This window comes from Protopterus annectens, chromosome 14.part0 (genome assembly GCF_019279795.1).
Source record: "Protopterus annectens isolate FY-2018-M chromosome 14.part0, PAN1.0, whole genome shotgun sequence".
NCBI lineage: Eukaryota > Metazoa > Chordata > Ceratodontiformes > Protopteridae > Protopterus > Protopterus annectens.
In genome coordinates this window covers 495,963,507-495,982,157 of record NC_056748.1, presented here as the reverse complement: position 1 = coordinate 495,982,157, position 18,651 = coordinate 495,963,507, and positions in this window count along the sequence as shown.

Below are 18,651 nucleotides of genomic sequence, written 5' to 3'. Positions count from 1 at the left end.
CTTCATCAAGTATTTGATTCTCTGTATCTATAGATTCCATACCCTCCTCTTCAACTAAAATAGGGGAGGTGGGTTGATCCCTGAACACAGTCTCCTCCCTTAACCAAGAATTTTTTAAATACATATTTCTACTTTGGGGTGGTTTAGGATATGGTCTCCCTTCCCTATATTCCCTGAAATCCCAGTTAAGTTTGTTATATTTCCTTTTAATGACCATATCACAGTGTTTATCAATGCGTTTGCGAACTTCCTGATATTTACTGTTCTGACTTTCCACTGCAAACAATAAATCACTGGTAATTCTTTCATTACATTTAAAAATCTCTTCAGTTAAACCTTGAATTTCATTTTCGTTCCTTTTTATGATAGCCCTAACTATGTCAAGGCCACACCTATCAAAGGCTTTTACTAAGTCACTGTGAAATTCACTTCCACAAATAACATGATTTGGGTACTTGTGTACCCTTAACCCTTCCGGTACAATGCATCTATTAATACATTCAAACAAGTACATATTGTCTAATACAAGATTTTTGTACCTGTGCAAAGTGTCCTCAAGAAAACGTAAATTGTCATCAAAGGAAATACTTTCACTCGAATTAGTCCTAGTATTCCCCGAGAAAACAAAGTCGGGTTTTAAATTAACCCATTCTGAAAACGATAAAGGGTCCAAAGCAGCTTTAGGAGGTATAGTAGGCTGGTGACATGGAATGGAGGCTTCCCCACTGTCCTCGCGAAAAACGGACGGTGTATTCAAAAGTTCTGCACTTCCGTTGGAGTTGGTAGCATTGATAGTCTGTTCCCTTGGTTTCCGGACCATACCACAACCGCTAGAAGCTACAGGGGGAATTGCGCCGGATGTTCCAATTCTCGCCGAAACTGCTTTTAAAACCTCCTTTTGTTCGGAAATAATAGTTTTTAGTCCATGCCCAATAGGGGTAAGAAGTTGTACTAACTGTGCCAATTGACCTGTGAGCTGGGATAAATCCCCGGTGACAGAAATTGCACCGGTCAAACTGCCTTCCGAGATGGAACTGCCTGGACAAGCCTCCATAATAACAAACTCCAAAACACAAGGAACGCTGTTACAAACCACCAAGTAAAAATGTACGTCCAAAAGCAGCAACCACCAAGACTAGTAGTAAATGTTAAAGCAGCTAACAATAAGGTAAATCCAAGTTTAGAAACAGTTTATTTAAACGCCACAACACTGATCCACGCTTTTCGTCAAATTATGACTTCATCAGAATACAATCAATCACAGCAATGAACAGTCTTAAATACTAAATGTCCTAAGTGAATCATTAATAAAATCAATTAACCCAATTAACTTGATTGAATCAAATTACCCACATTTAAAGTACCAAGCTACCTAAAACCTTAGACACAGAATTTGATAAAAGTATTAAAGTAAACACATTTGTAAAAACTATTCTTTCGAAAATGTTTAACATGTTAATCCTAAAAATATATAATGTTATTAAAAATGCTTCCAGATGTTTATACATATAAATTAAATGTTCTTAAAATTTAAACCAAAAATATGTATACATATAGGTAATATACATATATAAAGAAATATTTCTTATTCAATTACCACAATAAGGTGACCTTTAATTTTTTCTCTCTAAAAACACTTGTAAACTGTATTCATACAAGTAACTTTAGTAAAATACCTAATTTTTTTGTGCCTTTAGTTTCAAATAAATTAAATAAATTCAAACAACTGTAATAAGCAGACTATTCTGAACTCAATTCTGTAAGTGCCCTACACCTGATTAACTTTACTTTTTTACTGGAAGAACCTTTCTCCATGCCAGCGCAACAAAAAGAAAGGAAAAAAATCTGACATTGCTAAACCCACAGTCAAACAAGAGATTAAGTGAACTGGTAATTAACGCAAGATGAAACTACAGTTTTAAATAAAGGCTTAAATTTTACTTCATGTTTGGGATGTTATTAAGACTATTGCTGAACTGTGCTATTTTACTACAAAATAGCACATCATTGCTGGAGCCTTACTGTGTCCTGACAGAGTGCTCTTCAAACTATCGGGAGATGTACAGAGCTAAGGATATTTTTCTGGCACTTCAGAGTTGTGTACTGTTAATTGTTGCTTGACTAATTTTATATCATTGCTGGCTGACTTCAGAGTTGTGCACTATTATTTTTGATTCACTGTATAGTTTTTCAGATCTCTGTTGAAGGGGTTTCCCCCCACCTCTCCATATTTATCTGTGTCTTAAGTTGGTATAACTGGTTTTACATCCTCTGTGTGTTACCTGACTATCTCAAGGATTACTTGCATAAAATTAGACCCTCTTAGTAACAGCCTGCATATCATTGCTGGAGCCTTCCTGTGTCCTGACAGAGTGCTCTTCAAACTATCTGGAGATATACAGAGCTAAGTATATTTTTCTGGCACTTCAGAGTTGTGTACTGTTAATTGTTGCTTGACTAATTTTATATCATTGCTGGCTGACTTCAGAGTTGTGCACTGTTATTTTTGCTTCACTGTATAGTTTTTCAGATCTCTGCTGAAGGTGTAGTTTTTCCCCTACCCACCCTCCCTATTCATATCTTCTTTAACTTGGAGGCTTTTGCAGTTGCCCGCCCCTACTGTAGATTTGATCTGGGACACTCCCCCCAGTCCCATCACTTTACCTCATTCTACCCAATAGACTCCTCCTGCACTTGTTTTTAGTCATTTTTAATTTAATTGCATTTTTTTAACAGTTTGGACTAACATTGCTACATATTCAAGTGTGCTAGCTTGCACTGCATTTAAATTATTTTTACTGCTGTTTTAGCTACATTTCTGTATATAAAAAAATCTAAGCCAGTTTCCTACCTTTCCTGTAACTAGTGTAGTCCAGATTCAGATTTCCTGTATCCAGGACTGTATGTAAGCTTCTGAGCCACCCCCTGCCCCAAGCTTTCTGTGCTGGAGGGAAGCCTTCAAACTTATCAGTGGGAGTGGTAAGCACTAGGTAACCTATCTACCACATAAGGAGTGGTTCTGGCCCAGAAATTGTAATTAGCATCCATTTGGGCAGTTTTTCCATCTCTCTCAACTTTGATTTAAAAGCCCACATTTGCACTTGTTTCCCCATTTCCTGTAACTACTTTAGTCCAGATACAGATTCTTAGTTTTAGCACTTGAATTTGCTTATTCGTGATCAGCACTTGTTCAGAACTTGTTAGCACTAAATAAGCTACTAATTATTACAGCACTAAACCTTCCTAATTACCTAGAGGAAAACAGTTTTGGTACTTACTTTCCTCGCTTGCTTAGAGAAAAACAGCTCTTGTACTTTCTTTCCTCACTTATCTACAGGAAAAAAGTTTTTTATTCAGGCATGTCCAAGGGTCAGCTCCCAGTGTTCTCTCCTGTCTATCTGATGAATATGGGCATCTTGTAGAAATTGCCTCATTACACAGACAACCCTCTCTTCCTACCACCCAACACTACAACCTGTGAGAGATGCACTTTTTTAGTCAAACTGGAGATAAAGCTCTCTCCAACCCAGACTGAACTTGACAGTAAAGAGGAGAAGGTAAACACTTATACCACACCACACTCATCACATAGTCTCACTAAATCTACACCACCAAAATCCACACATAGAAACACAAAAACATTCGCGGAGGCTCTCAATAATAATCTGCTCAAGCAACAGAGACCTCCAAAGCAGAAATGCAAGAAACCTCCACCCCCCAACACAACCCAAATGACAAACAGCCTGCAGACTCAGTGTGCCACTCAACCACAGCCAATAATGCAAAACATATCCAACACACTAGTCATAGGTGACTCTACAGTCAGGCACACCGATGTCCCACTCACCAGGCTAAACAAGGTTACTGTCAGCTGCTTGTCGGGTGCCAGGATCTGCCACATAACCCACTCACTTAGGTCACTCCACAAGTACAAATATGACTCTGTCATTGTCCATGTTGGTGTGAACGACCTGAGACGTACCTCCGTGGACTACATGGAAAGAGACATGGAAGAGCTCTCTGATCTTGTAGCCCAGGCAGGTATGACCTTAGCCCTGAGTAGCATTCTGCCATCACCCAGAACGATACCGCAGTACAAGGTCAAAATTATTGACTTCAACAATTGGTTAAGCTTCTGGTGTCATTCTAAAGGGATCCAGTATATGTCTGCCTGGGATGACATGGTCGACAGACCACAATGCTTTGCCAGAGATGGCCTGCATCTATCACCCCTGGGATTCCGGATACTGGCTGAGGTTCTTGCCACCCCTATAGTGCCTTTTTTAGGCAAGGTTCAAATGGCAAATTCACCACCGTAACAGGCAAGCGAAAACTGAGGGTGATGCTACTCAATGCTAGAAGTCAAACTCAAAATGCACTCACTCAAGGCATTCCTTAAAATGGAGAACATCATCTGTGCAGTGATTGAGACCTGGTTCAAGGCTCCAGAGAGGACCCTTGCACTATACCAGGTTATAACTCATAACACACTTTTCAGCCATGTAACCTGGACCGGAACTCTAAAGGCAGAGGTGTGTCCATATTCATTAATGATATCCACACCTCCAAGCTAGCTGCTCAGCATAATGCATCTGAGGTTATCCATGTGCAATTAACTCTGGGCAAAACTGCAATCCAAATTGTATCTTGCTACAGATCCCCCACCATGCCCCAGGATTCCTACTCCTCTTTTCTTGATGTACTGGAAAATATTAGGGTTCAACCAAACACCCTAATAATGGGTGATTTCAACTACCCCACCATTAACTGGGAAAACTACTCATGTACCAACTCCTTCGCTCAACGCTTTCTGGAATTCATAAACTCCAATGCCCTGGATCAACTTATCCACACCCCCACCAGGGGCAACAGTATCCTAGATCTAGTCATTACCAACATGAGTGACCAGTGTTCCACACCTGAAGTCAACACCTCATTGGTCCGATCTGACCATAAGCTAATCACCCTAGATATCCACATCCTGCCCCACCCCCATTAAGAAAACCACAGTAAAAAAATTCTCCAAAGCCAACTTCATGCTTCTTAAGACAGAAGTGGTGAACTTCAAGACACCCATGCAGATGGACAATACAGTTGCGACTACTGAATCCTACACAATTGCACTTTATAAGCACTTACACGAGTGCATGGATCGCGCTATCCCAAACAGAACCAAGATGCTATCCTCCAAAAAAATTAAGCCAATCTGGTGGTTCCCTGCCATAAACGAACTGTACAACAGAAGAAAGAAACTGTTGCAAAAGAGGGTAAAATCCCATGAGTGGAGGGGCTCCCTGGTCAGCCTCAGTAAGAAGCTGTGATCCCTGATAAAATCCTCCAAGCTAGTTATGAAAACAAAATTGCCACTGATTCTAAAGACAACCACAAAGCATTCTATAGCTATGTCAATAATCTCATTGGCAACACTCCGATCTGCTCTGAGTTACAGCACAATGGCACTAAATATACAGAACCAACTGATATTGCCAACATCCTGGCAGATAGGTTCAGTGCTAACTTTACCCCCCTCTCACACCCTAAAGTGCCCATCTCTATACCGGAAGAATGCAAAATTCCTGTAATCACGGCTGCACAGGCAAAAACCACACTCTCCAAAGCCAAGAACACAGCATCCATGGGACCAGACAACAACTCAGGCTGTGTTCTACACGAACTACAGAATGAACTGGCAGCCCACCAAAGTACCATGTTCAATCATAGCCTCACCTCAGGCTTTGTGCCCACTGAATGGCACACAGTGACGGTTATCCCACTCCACAAGGGGGGAGCCACCACGGACCCTGGGAACTACTGCCCCACTAGCCTTACAAGCCTGGTTTGCAAGGAAATGGAACGTATCATGGAACTTATAAACAAAGTCATTGGTAATCTCCAAACTCTGGACACCAACCAGTTCGGGTTTGTAAAAAACAGATCATGTCTCCTAAACCTGATAGACTTCTTTGAAGCAGTCACCAAGGCTGTAGATGAGGGTAAGGTGGTTCACACAGCCTAGATCTTGCCAAGGCTTTCGACACCATCCCCCAACTCTGGAATTATAAACTCACTAAAAGTACAGTTTTGTACCTACCATAAATGTAGATGTCCGATAGGTATGCATCTGCAGTCATCACATATGGGTTGTCCTGCCTCAGGCAGCCCTTCGGTCGGCCGGATTCCAAAGTCTGGGTCCGGCGTCGGCTGATGTCACACTTTCCCCGACGTCACAACGCCTGGGGTATAAAAGTGTCAGCCGACGCCATCTTCCTCAGTTTTTCTTGCCCCAGATGCCAGGTGCCCTCTAGGAAGGCTAAATTTGGAAAAATGCAATAAAAAATCCAAACATTTGCAAAAAAAAAAAATATATATATATATATATATATATATATATATATATATATATATATATATGTATAAAACAAATACACCATAACAGATCCCCCAGCTAGCTAATAGAGAGGTAAGCACCCTAGGAGTACCACAGAGGGGAAGGAGGAAGGGTAAACCTGACTGCAGATGCATACCTATCGGACATCTACATTTATGGTAGGTACAAAACTGTACTATGTCCTTCAAGGATGCATCTGCAGTCATCACATATGGGTAAAATACCATAACCAATCTGGGGGTGGAGGTACTAGGAAAAGGATGGTGTAGCTAAGATACCCTGCAGGACAGCCGTAGCAAAGCCTGCTCTGGACCTGGAATATAGAGGTAAATTGTAATGCTTGGCAAATGTATGCACGGAGCTCCATGTGGTAGCTTCTAAAATGTCTTTTGTAGCCACCCCTCTTAAGAAGGCTGTGGAGGTGGCTGTGGCTCTCGTAGAATGAGGTCTAATGTTAGCTGGTACAGTCTTTCCATGAAATGAGTAACAAAAGCAGATGCAATTTCCTATCCACTTTGAAATTGTCTGTTTAGAAATTGCTTTTCCTTGAGTACCAGCAGCTGGTCAGTTTTTCTGAAACCTTTAGTTCTGTCCAAGTAGTAGCGCAACTGTCTGTGAATGTCCAGGGTGTGCAGCAGTTTCTCCCCTTTGTTTTGTGGATTTGGGAAGAAGGTAGGCAAGTGAATGGCTTGATTCAATGAAACCCTGGTTACCACACCTTTGGCATAAAAGTAGGATTAGTTCTTAATGAAACTCTATCCTGATGGAAAATAATAAATGGCTGAACTGCCATCAGGGCCTGCAATTCCGAAACTCTTCTTGCTGAGGTTATTGCCAGAAGGAAAGCAGTCTTCCATGAGAGGTACTGTAGATCTGCAGATGCTGCTGGTTCAAATGGAGGCAGCGTTAGTTTTTCCAACACGTAGTTAAGGTCCCAGGCAGGTAGAGGTGGTTTCCTAGGAGGTTTGATGTTTTTGATCCCTCTTAGAAACTGTCTTAGGAGAGGATGAGAAAAGACAGGGGGATCAGTACTGTACTCTGCTGAGATTGCTGAAGCATGAATCTTAATAGAAGAGTAGGACAGTCCATTGTGGAACATTTCTGCCAAATATTCCAGGATATGTGCCATGTTCATCATTGTCGCATCTAGGCCCTTTGTGGTGTTCCAGATGAGAAATCTTTTGCATTTTGCTGAGTATGTCTTCCTTGTGGAAGGGCGGCGAGCTTCCAGAATAATATTCTTTACTCTCTGGGATAGCTTATCCTGAGGAGGAGTCAAGGTATTCTCCACGCTGTTAGTTGCAATGTTTTCAGGTTGGAGTGAAGAGTTTTGCATCTGTGCTGTGTCAGTAGAAGTGGCCATAGAGGTAGGGGCCATGGCGTCGTATGTGACATGCTCCTTAGCAGTGGGTACCAGTGCTGTCTTGGCCAGTCCGGAGCTATCAGGATCAGTTTTGGCTGCTCTGCCCTGATCTTCAGTAACACCTTGGTCATTAATGGAATAGGAGGAAATGCATACACTGTCAGATTTCTCCAGCTGAAAGAGAGAGCGTTCACCTTTCCATGCTTGTGGGTGGTATGTCCTTGAGCAGAATTTCTTTAGTTGATGATTGTGGGGGGATGCAAATAGATCTATGTCCGGGCTCCCCCAAGATTGTGTTATCTGTTGGAAAATTACTGGGTGCAGCATCCATTCGTGTGCATCCATGATATTTCTGCTTAAGCTGTCCGCCAGTGTATTGTCCTTCCCTGGCACAAACTGAGCTTGTAGCTGTATATCGAGTTTCAAGGAAAGATCCCATAGATTCATTGCCAGTCTGCACAGAGGGTAAGAATGGGTACCTCCTTGGCTTGTTTATGTACCACATAACTGTGGTGTTGTCTGTCCTTATTAGTAGATGGCCTTGATGCAGAAAGAGTTTGAAGGCCTCGATTGCGTGTATCACTGCTAGCATTTCTTTTTGATTTATGTGCATGCGTAGCTCCTTTCGTGACCACTGTCCTTGGATACCTCTGCCCTCCATGTGTGCTCCCCAACCTAGGTCTGAAGCATCTGTTGTAATAGTTTGGGAGGTTTTTGGCTTTGTGAAGGGCAGCCCTCTGTTGGACTGGCTGGCCTGAGCCCACCACAGAAATTCCTTGTGAAAGCATGGAATGAGTGGGATTAAAGTTTAACTGTGACTGTGCTGAGTCCATAAACTCCTTAGGTACCACTGTAACTTTCTCATATGTAGCCTTGCTTGTGGAATCAGAAGAATACAGGATGCCATGTAACCCAGGGCCTGCAGGATTTTCCTTGCAGTCAGCTGAGTTTGTCTTGTCAGATTCTTGAAGTAATCCGGTAGTTGACTTTGTTTTTCTTCTGTGAGATAAGCCATTTGGGTGGTTGTATCTAGATCCGCACCCAGAAAGGTTATTCTTTGGGATGGAACAAGTCTTGATTTGTGCATGTTGACTGTATATCCCAAGGCCTGTAGAAGATTGATGGCATAATTTAAGTCCTTTATCAGAGTTTGTTGGTTGTCCGCTTGTATAAGGCAGTCGTCCAGATATGGGTAGATTTGAATCCCTGGAGTCTGCAGTGTGCTATTACTGATGCCAGGCATTTCGTGAATACTCTGGGCGCAGTAGATAAGCCAAAGGGCAATGCTGAGAATTGATAATGCTCTGACCCTGCAAGAAATCTGAGGTATCTTCTGCAACTTTGTCTGATAGGGACATGCAGGTATGCCTCCTTGAGGTCTAGAGTAACCAGCCAAGACCCCTTGCCCAGCATGGGAAGGAGTTGCTGTAGAATCAGCATTTTGAATTTTGGCACAATGAGATAAATATTCAGTACGGACAAGTCGAGAATAGGCCTCCATTGATGCTCTTTTCTTGGAACAAGGAATAGTCTAGAGTAAAATCCTTGGCCTTGTTCTGAAATAGGAACTTTTTCTATGACTTTCATTTGGAGTAAGTTTGAGATTTGTTTCAAAGCCTCTGTCCTTTGATTTGGTGGCAGACCTGGTATGCCTTTTCTTTTTGGCAATGTGTGGAAATGGAACCTGTATCCATTGTCTATTATTTGGAGTGTCCATTTGTCTCTTGTAATGCTGTGCCAATTTCTTGAGAATAAAGAAAGCTTTCCGCCCAAAGGTGCTTCTAATTGAGCCCTGGTTGGCGGAGTCAAAGCAGAGTCATTGAGTTTGTCCTTGTGGAGCAGTTGCAGATCCTGAACTGCCTGTCTGGATTGGAGGTTGCCATTGACGGCCTCCGTAGGAGCCCCTAGCTTGGCCTCTACCTCTGGCACGCCTGTTTCTGCCCCTTTGAAATCTTTGTGTCCGGGAAGGACCAATTCTTGGAAGGCCAGTTTCTACTGAATCTAGGCGGTTGGACTTGAAGAAAATCCTTAACTGTTTGAACAGATTTTGCCTTTTCCTCAAATTTCTTTAGGACGTCTTGAGCAGTGGAACCAAATAACTTTTGCTTTTCCAGTGGAGCATCCAAAAGCTTAGCTTTAACATGTTCTGGCAGAGATTGTTCCTTCAGCCAAGCATGCCTGCGTATGACAACACCTGTCATTGCTGACCTACATGAAGCTTTCAATGCATCATAACCACACTGCAAGAAATGGTTGCTAACCTGCTGGGAATTATGTACCAGATCCTGAAGGGATTTACGGTCCAGGGGTTCAGAAGAAGACAATTTCTTATGCATTTCTTCTAACAAATACTCTTGATACTGTATCATGTGAAATTGACAATTTAATGCCCTCATAGCAAGAGTGGCAGAAATATACACTTTTTTACCCCATCTCTCTAATGCTCTGGACTCCTTTGCAGAGGGGAGTGGGTTCTTAGTAGTAACAGCTGCAACCCCTTTAGGGCCCAGTGAAATAGTTTTGGGGTCAGCAGAGTGGGCCTTATAAAGAAAATTATGAGTGTCCGGGACCCTGTAATACCTATCAGGCTCAACAGGGGCCGGAGGCAGAGTGTCAGGGGTCATACTAGAGTCAGAATATACATCATCAATCACATTTAAAACAGGAGGGATAGCCAAAGGTCTATGCTGAGGTAAATGAAGAAAGGTTCTTAGTCTTTTCCTGGAATCAGAATATTCCTGGCCCTGCCATTTGAAATGCTCTCTCACAGTGTGAAGGGTCTCCCCAAAGGAAAGCTCTTCAGGAGGGGAGGCTGAGGGAATAGATTCCTCTGCATCCGAATCCTCGTAGGCCGAATAAGCCTCCTCCTGGTAATCTGAGTGATCCGAGCTAACAGAGGCCTCCTCTGAAGAAAGGGGATCAGGGGGATCCATCCTGGGCCTCTTGTCTAGAGGGAGTTGGGAGCCCTGTCCGGATGAGGCTGAGAGTCCCTAATTAAGGAGATCAGGTCCTCTGCTAAAGTTAAAATCTGTTAACTAGAAGAAGGTCCCTGAGGGATAACTCTGGGAGGCATGGCTTTAGTGTGTTTTGCAGCTTTGGCCCTGGTGAAGGCCTTAATAGACATGGATGCAGGAGGCCTGGCTGCACCACGTGCTGGTGTAGCTTTGTCTAAAGGTATGGTGTCGGTAGATTCCAATACACTAGTTTCAGAAGGCAATTCTGTAACCGACTCGGTAGGAGCCTCCGGGAACGAGGCTGTCGGTTGTATTATTTCAGGGTTCGGAAGTTCCAAGGACTCGGTATCAGCCGAGACCGAGACACTTGCGGTAGGCCTAGCCGCGGTTTCAGCCGAAACCGTGGCCCGCGTGTGTCGGTCCTTGTCTTTCCGTTTCTTAATTAAATGTGATGTCGGGGTTTCCAACGGCATTTTGTAAGCAAAACTATCCCAAAAAAACTCTTCTGCGAACTCTGACCGACGTCTAAGAGTGCGTCGGTTGAAGGAAGCGCAGGCAGAGACGTCGTGGTCTGGGCCTAAGCAAGGAAGACAATAAGAGTGGAAATCCTTATGAGGTATTTGTTTCCCACAAGTTAAACAATTATTAACTTTTTCTGACATCGGCTGAGGCAAGAAAGAGTCCCCAACGGGGTACTTAGCTTTTGAAGTCTTCGGATAGCGAAATTACAGGAGCTGGCCGACCGGCACTTGCGAACTGCTTCTGCTTCGGGCACCACGCGGCAAGAAAGACTGGGGAAGATGGCGTCGGCTGACGCTTTTATACCCCAGGCGTTGTGACGTCGGGGAAAGGGCGACATCAGCCAACGCCGGACCCAGATTTTGGAATCCGGCCGACCGAAGGGCTGCCTGAGGCAGGACAACCCGTATGTGATGACTGCAGATGCATCTTTGAAGGACATCTAGGTATAAATCCCTATGTCACAAGATGGGTTGCCAACTGGCTCACTGACAGAACCCACACTGTGAAAGTAGCATACTCCAAATCCAGCTTCAGACCAGTGACAAGTGGAGTACCACAGGGTTCAGTCCTGGGTCCTCTCCTGTTTGGTATCTACTTCGCTGAAGTAAAGGCTAACACAAAATGTCTTTGGCTAATGAAGTTCACAGATGACTGCAAACTAGGAGCCATAATCAAAACTCCTACCAATGTGGACATCCTACAAAAGGGCCTCACTGAGACAGATGCCTGGGGTAAAAGCCATGACCTCAAGCTCAATGCCAAAAAGTGCATTGTCATCCCCTTTGGTAAAAACTCTACCCATGAACTACAACACAGGCGGTAGTATACTTAACACCGAAAGTGTGATAAGAGACCTTGGGACACAGGTGGACAGTAGTCTCTCCTTTGACAATCACATTGCCACAGTAGTACGGAAATCCTACGTGGCACACCTCATTACAAATGTTTTCTCATCCAGAAAAAAAAAGAGATCATTGTTCCTCCCTACTCATCACTCATTAGACCCATTATAGAGTACAACGCCCCTTTTGGTATGTACCTCACAAGACATCTACAACAACTGGAAAGGCCACAGAAATACCTCACAAAGAGGATTACCGGCCTCAAACAGATGCCCTATGCAGACTGTCTCAAAAACACCAGCTGTACTCCATCACATATCACCTACTCAGAGGTGATCTCTGCCTAACATACAAAGCTATATCAAAAACAGAGCTGTTGGACATGCTCCACTTAAAGAAATCCCAATCCCTCTGAGCTACACACTCTAGGGACCTAAACCTTGTCACCACAATAAACAGAACATGCCGGAGAGATAGATTCCTGTCCCAGAGACTTCCCATACTCTGGAATAAACTACCTATCTATATCAAACAAAGCTCCTTGTTAGCACTCTTGAAGAAAAATCTTAATGATTGGATAGGAAATAGGAAATTCACCCCGGGGATCACGTCTGTGGCTCTGCTCAACAGTAGCACAGGAAAATAATTTTCTTGGGTGGCAAAAGTCAGGGTACCTTTTTGGCTGGGCTTGTATAGGCCCTAGGGCCGATAGACTAGTACCCACCTATGAATGCAATCTAATGATTTTATATGGTGCTAGTGATTCTGATAATTTTCACACTGCTAAAACAATTTGTAGATCTTGCACATTTATTCCAGTATAGTACATCAGCCAAGTTTTTGAACGAGCAGTAGAGAGGGAAATTTATGATCTGCATAACAGTAAATTTATTAAGCACAAGTTTTTTAATCTTAATAGGAATGAACATGCTGCATTGATTTCCTTAATAACCATGATATTGTTATAATGAATGCAGATAAAGGAGGTGTAGTGGCTTTAGACTTTATACTATAAACAAGCCATGTTACAACTTCTAAACTCGTACTACAAAATAACATTAAAAGTGTAACAGCATTATTTGACATGTCTAAAGTTTTATGCAAAATGCTCATATTAAATTACATCACAGAAGAATTATAGAATTACTTTAAAGTTTGGGATCCCATTACACCATTCATATACGGCATACCAAAAGTTCATAAATCTATGACTACCTCTACCCTCAGACTCATTGTTTCAGCAAATGGTTGGGTGACTAAACAGTTATCAAAATACCTCTAAATAAAGGTCATGAATATATTGGAACAATTCTGAAAGATACCGCAGAGTTTTTAAAGCAATTGTATGAATGGTCAAGAGACAAGAATTTAATTATTTTTGCAACTCTGGATGTTGAGTCTCTATTCACAAATGTACCAACTGATGTGGGCATTTATGTGAAAGTATATTTAGTGTGTACCGGAATATACAGTCTCATATAAATGCTCTTTGAAAACTGCTTTTAACTGCCCTAATAATGCCTTTACGTTTTATACTTTTATAGTCAAAAACAAGGAGTAGCAATGGGCACACCTACAGCCATACTTATGTATATATGAGAGCATCAACACGTTTTATAAGGCAATGTGTTTTTAGATAAGGTTTTATTTTATCGTTGATTTTTTTTTATTTAGGAAGGTAAGATTACTAGTATTAAATGATTTCACTGAATATTTAGCTAACACAACTTTTTATGATTTAACAGCAACGTAAATACAGATCTTGATTTTTTGACGATATTACTGTTTTTAAGAATGCAACAGGAGGACTAGGTACTAAACTTTACAAGAAACCAGTAAAAAGGAATTTGTATCTGCATAGGAGCAGCATGCATCCTCAGTACATGTTCAAAAATATTAATAATCAATTTACTAGAGTTGCCAAGCTGAATACCTCTAATGAGGCTACGATTATGCAGTTTAATTATGCTTTTTTGGACTTTAAAGACAAGGGTTACAAAAACAGTGAGTTGAAGGATGCCTATAATTATGTTATCTCATCAAGACAACTATAATTAGGCCCACATTTGCTAAAACTGACACTATAGATATGGAACCAGCTAACAGACGTTCTATGGTTGCATGCTTGCTTACAATGCCAACACTAATGATGTTAGATATTAAGAAACACTGGCATATTCTATGAGATATTCCTTGAACTTAATCAAATGTTTTCTGACATACCAGCCTCTGGCCATAAGAGAAGTCAGAATCTGAAAAACAAGCTATGCTATAAAGAACAAAGAATGGTTAATAAGTTAGACCATTCTAAGAAGGGTACTTAGAAGTGTGGTAGGTGCAGGTTCTGCCAGTATGATCTATGCTGTAACAATCCAGTCACGTCTGTGGTATTTAAATTATAAGATTATGATCTTATAAGATTAAGATTATGATTATTATACCAGTAATGTAGTTTACCTTGCCTTATGTCAAAAATACACTACATTCTATGTGGGCAAAACAAACCTGAAATTTAAAGGTTGGACAAGTAAACATTTATTGGACATAAAAATACATTACTAGTAGTGCTCTTTATAGACACCAAAAAGACCAAAGGTTCTGCTCATGCTTTTAAGTTTATAAATTTGTGTTACTAATAGTTCAGTTTGTGGTGGAAATATTGTACATCAGACAGAATTAAATGAATTTTACGCCTAGCTGCACATATATTGTCAGGCTTGACTAGTACTGTCTCCTTAAAACCTTTGCTTGTTGTATGTCAAAAGCATGTGTAATTAATTACATCATCACTATATAAAAAGAGTTCAGTTGATACATTTCTGCCTGAAGGTGAAGTGTTTTTACTTGCATTTCAATAAAGTGCCCTTGGTTTATACTAGCAGCTTGTGTGTTCCAGTGGCTCTTCATTCTATCATCTTTGGTGTTGCTTTTTGTTTTGAGTTTTGCTTTTGCCTTTGCTAAACATTACATCATATTAAATCTCTCTTTCCCATGTCCATATTTCTTCAGAAGTCTCCTGATCCTCCTTATTTTGGGGACTTGTTCCATCACACTGTGATGTAATGTGTTAAACTTTGCAAGTGTTCCATAACTTTATTTTTTTTTTTACTTCTACTTCACTAATCCTCTGTTCTACGTTCTCGCATTATTTTTTTATTGTTAATTTTCCATATCTGGATCCCTTTGCCTGTATTTCTCTTTGAATATCTTTGGGGCTACCTTGTTTGTGTTGATTAATTTTGCTTTCTCCTTTGCATAAGTATTTCCACAGATCAGATCTCTTTCTCTCCCATGTCCATATTTCTTTTTTATACCTTTCAAAATAGTTTCTAGATTTTATTCTTTATATTTTCACACTTCCTCAGTTGCTTCTTTTTCCAAACAGTCCTTGATACAGCTTCTCCTATGGATTCTAAAATATCTATTTTGGCTTTCTGCAGCCACACTCACCCATGAATCTTTCTACTGCTTCTCATTCCATTCACATTACCTTAGTCATCCCTTATCATACCCGAACCAGCCTTTTCCATCTTGACTCCTTCATTTTTCTCTCTACAGGCTTCTTTTCCCATTTTTGCAAAATATTCCCATTTAGTCTCAAGTTTACTTTCAAGATCCCTTCTCAGCTGCTTACACTATTGTTTTCCAATGCTTTTCTTGTAATATTTGCCTCTTTCACTTCAATGGGGTTTCCTCTATCCTGGCCTTTTTTTTTTTTTACACTGTCACTGATAGAGTATATACACCTCTGCCTGCCTTTTCTAGATCACCACTCACCCACCACCTACATACTCCCATACCCAGTTATTCCTTCTTGTTCTCTTAGGCATTCCTCAAATGTATCTGTTGCATTCCTTTTAGACCTCTTTGTAAGTAATGGGAAAGTACAGTTTTGTACCTACCATAAATGTAGATGTTCGAGTGTTCACACTGCTGCAGTCATTACACTTGGGTTATCCTGCTGTCAGACGGTCCCGCAGTCGGCCAGAGTTCCAAAGTCTTGGTCCGGTGTCGGTTGCTGTCGCTTCTTCCCTGATGTCAGTGCACCACGGGTATATAAGATGCATCCGACGCCATTTTCTTCAGTTTTTCTTGCCCCAGATGTCAGGTGCCCCCAAGTAGGTAGGCAATACATATTGCTAATAAAAAATATACATATAAAATAAAAACAATACCTTCAGTTACAAGCAAATACACCACAAAGGTTGTATAGGACAGAAAGGTATGGATAAGTCCAGCTAGTTCAGGGGGGATGGAGGAAGGGTAACCTGGACTGCAGCAGTGTGAACACTCGAACATCTACATTTACGGTAGGTAAAAAACTGTACTATGTTCATTGTGTTACACTGCTGCAGTCATTACACTTGGGTAGAATCCCAAAGCCAAGGTTGGGTGGCTGGTCTACAGAGAGTTAGGATTGGCTATGAGGCCCTGCGGTACTGCAGTGGCAAATCCTGCTCTGGATTTAGAGTAAAGAGGCAGGTGGTAATGCTTGGTAAAAGTGTGCACTGAACTCCAAGTTGCAGCCTCCAAAATTTCCTTGGTAGGTACTCCTCTGAGAAAGAATGTTGAAGTGGCTGTTGCCCTGGTGGAATGTGGCCTCATGTTATATGGGACTGATTTTCCATGCTGTGTGTAGCAGTAACGAATACAGTGTCCTATCCATTTGGATATAGTCTGCTTTGAGATAGCCTTGCCCCGTTCTCCTGCAGCATATGCTACAAACAGCTGCTCAGTTTTCCTGAATTGTGCAAGTAGAAGTGTAGCTGCCTGTGTACGTCCAAAAAATGCAGAAGTTTCTCCCCTTTATTCTGGGGGTTTGGATAAAAAGTTGGCAAATGGATGGTTTGGTTAAGAGCCACACTAGATACCACCTTTGGCATAAAGGTAGGGTTTGTCCTTAAAGCAACCCTGTCCTGATGAAAAATTATAAAAGGTTCCACTGCCATTAATGCCTGTAGCTCTGAGACTCTTCGTGCTGAAGTTACTGCCAGGAGCAGAGCTGTTTTCCATGATAAAAATTTTAGATTGGCTGTATTGGCTGGCTCAAAAGGTGGCAGGGTTAGTTTTTCCAAAACGAAATTGAGGTCCCAAGTTGGTGTTGGTGCTCTCCGGGGCGGTCATGTTTTTAGCCCCTCTGAGGTACTGTTTTAGCAAGGGATGAGAGAATAAAGGAGGATCCGTGTTGTAATATGCTGAAATGGCAGAGGCGTGGATCTTAATTGATGAGAAGGATAGGCCTCTGTCCAGCATCTCAGTTAAGTATTGTAAAATCTGAGAAATGTTTGGAACAAGAGGGTCAAGGCTTTGAGCCTGGTTCCAGGCGCAGAATCTCTTCCATTTTTCTGAGTAAGCTTTCCTGGTGCTAGGCCTCCTGGCCTACTAAATGACATCCATAACAGCTTTAGAGAGAGGTGTTTTCTGTTTGACTAATGAATCTGCCATGCAGCCAGGTTTAGGGTTTTGAGCTGACCGTGCAGGATTTGATTGTTTTGTTGAGTCAGGAGGTGTGGAATTTGAGGCAAAATCCATGGTGGGCCTTGAGCCAAGTTCCTTAAGATAGGGTACCAGTGCTGGCGTGGCCAGTCTGGAGCAACCAGGATCATCTGTGGTTTTTCTTGTCTAGCTTTTAGGAGTACCTTTGAAAGGAGAGGCAGTGGTGGGAAGGCATAAACTTTTAGGTTTTTCCAGCTGAACAAAAGAGCATCCACTTTCCATGCTTGTTTGTGATGAGTCCTTGTGCAGAATTTTTGTAGTTGGCAATTCAGTGTGGAGGCAAAAAGATCTATGTCTGGGCATCCCCGTTTTTGCGTTACCATGCTGAAGATTTGTGGATTCGATTTCCATTCGTGAGTGTCCATGATATTTCTGCTTAGATCGTCTGCCAGAGTATTTTTCTTTCCTGGCAGGAACTGTGCTTGCAGGTGAACTTGATACGTTAGAGCTGTGTTCCACAAGGTCATGGCTTGCCTGTATAGGGGATAAGAATGAGTGCCTCCTTGCTTGTTTATGTACCACATTACTGTGGTGTTGTCTGTCTTTAATAATAATTGTCCTGGATGCAGGAGGTCCTTGAAAGCTGTTAGGGCATTTTGAACAGCCAACATCTCTTTTTGATTGTTGTGAAGATGCATCTGGTCTGTGGTCCACTTGCCCTGAACGCATTTTCCTGCCATGTGTGCTCCCCAGGCATAACCCAAAGCATCTGTTGTTAGAGTCTGCCTGGCTGTGGGTAGGGTAAAAGGCTGACCCTTGTTTAGGTGACATGCCTGTGCCAGCCATCGAAACTCCTGTTCTAGACAGGGAATCATTGGTATTACTGCTTCTAAACTGTGAGTGTGTTGAGTCCGAACACTTTTTAGGTGCCATTGTAATTTCCTCATATGCAGTCTGGCATACAGTATAGTAGTATGCAGGATGCCATGAATCCCAGGGCCTGCAGAATTTTTCTTGCAGGGAGATAGGACTTTTTTGCCAGTAATTGAAAATATTGAGTTAGTTGAACTTGTTTGTCTGGCGTGAGGTAAGCCATCTGGGCCGTTGTATTTAAGCTGGCACCCAGGAATATAATCTGTTGTGAGG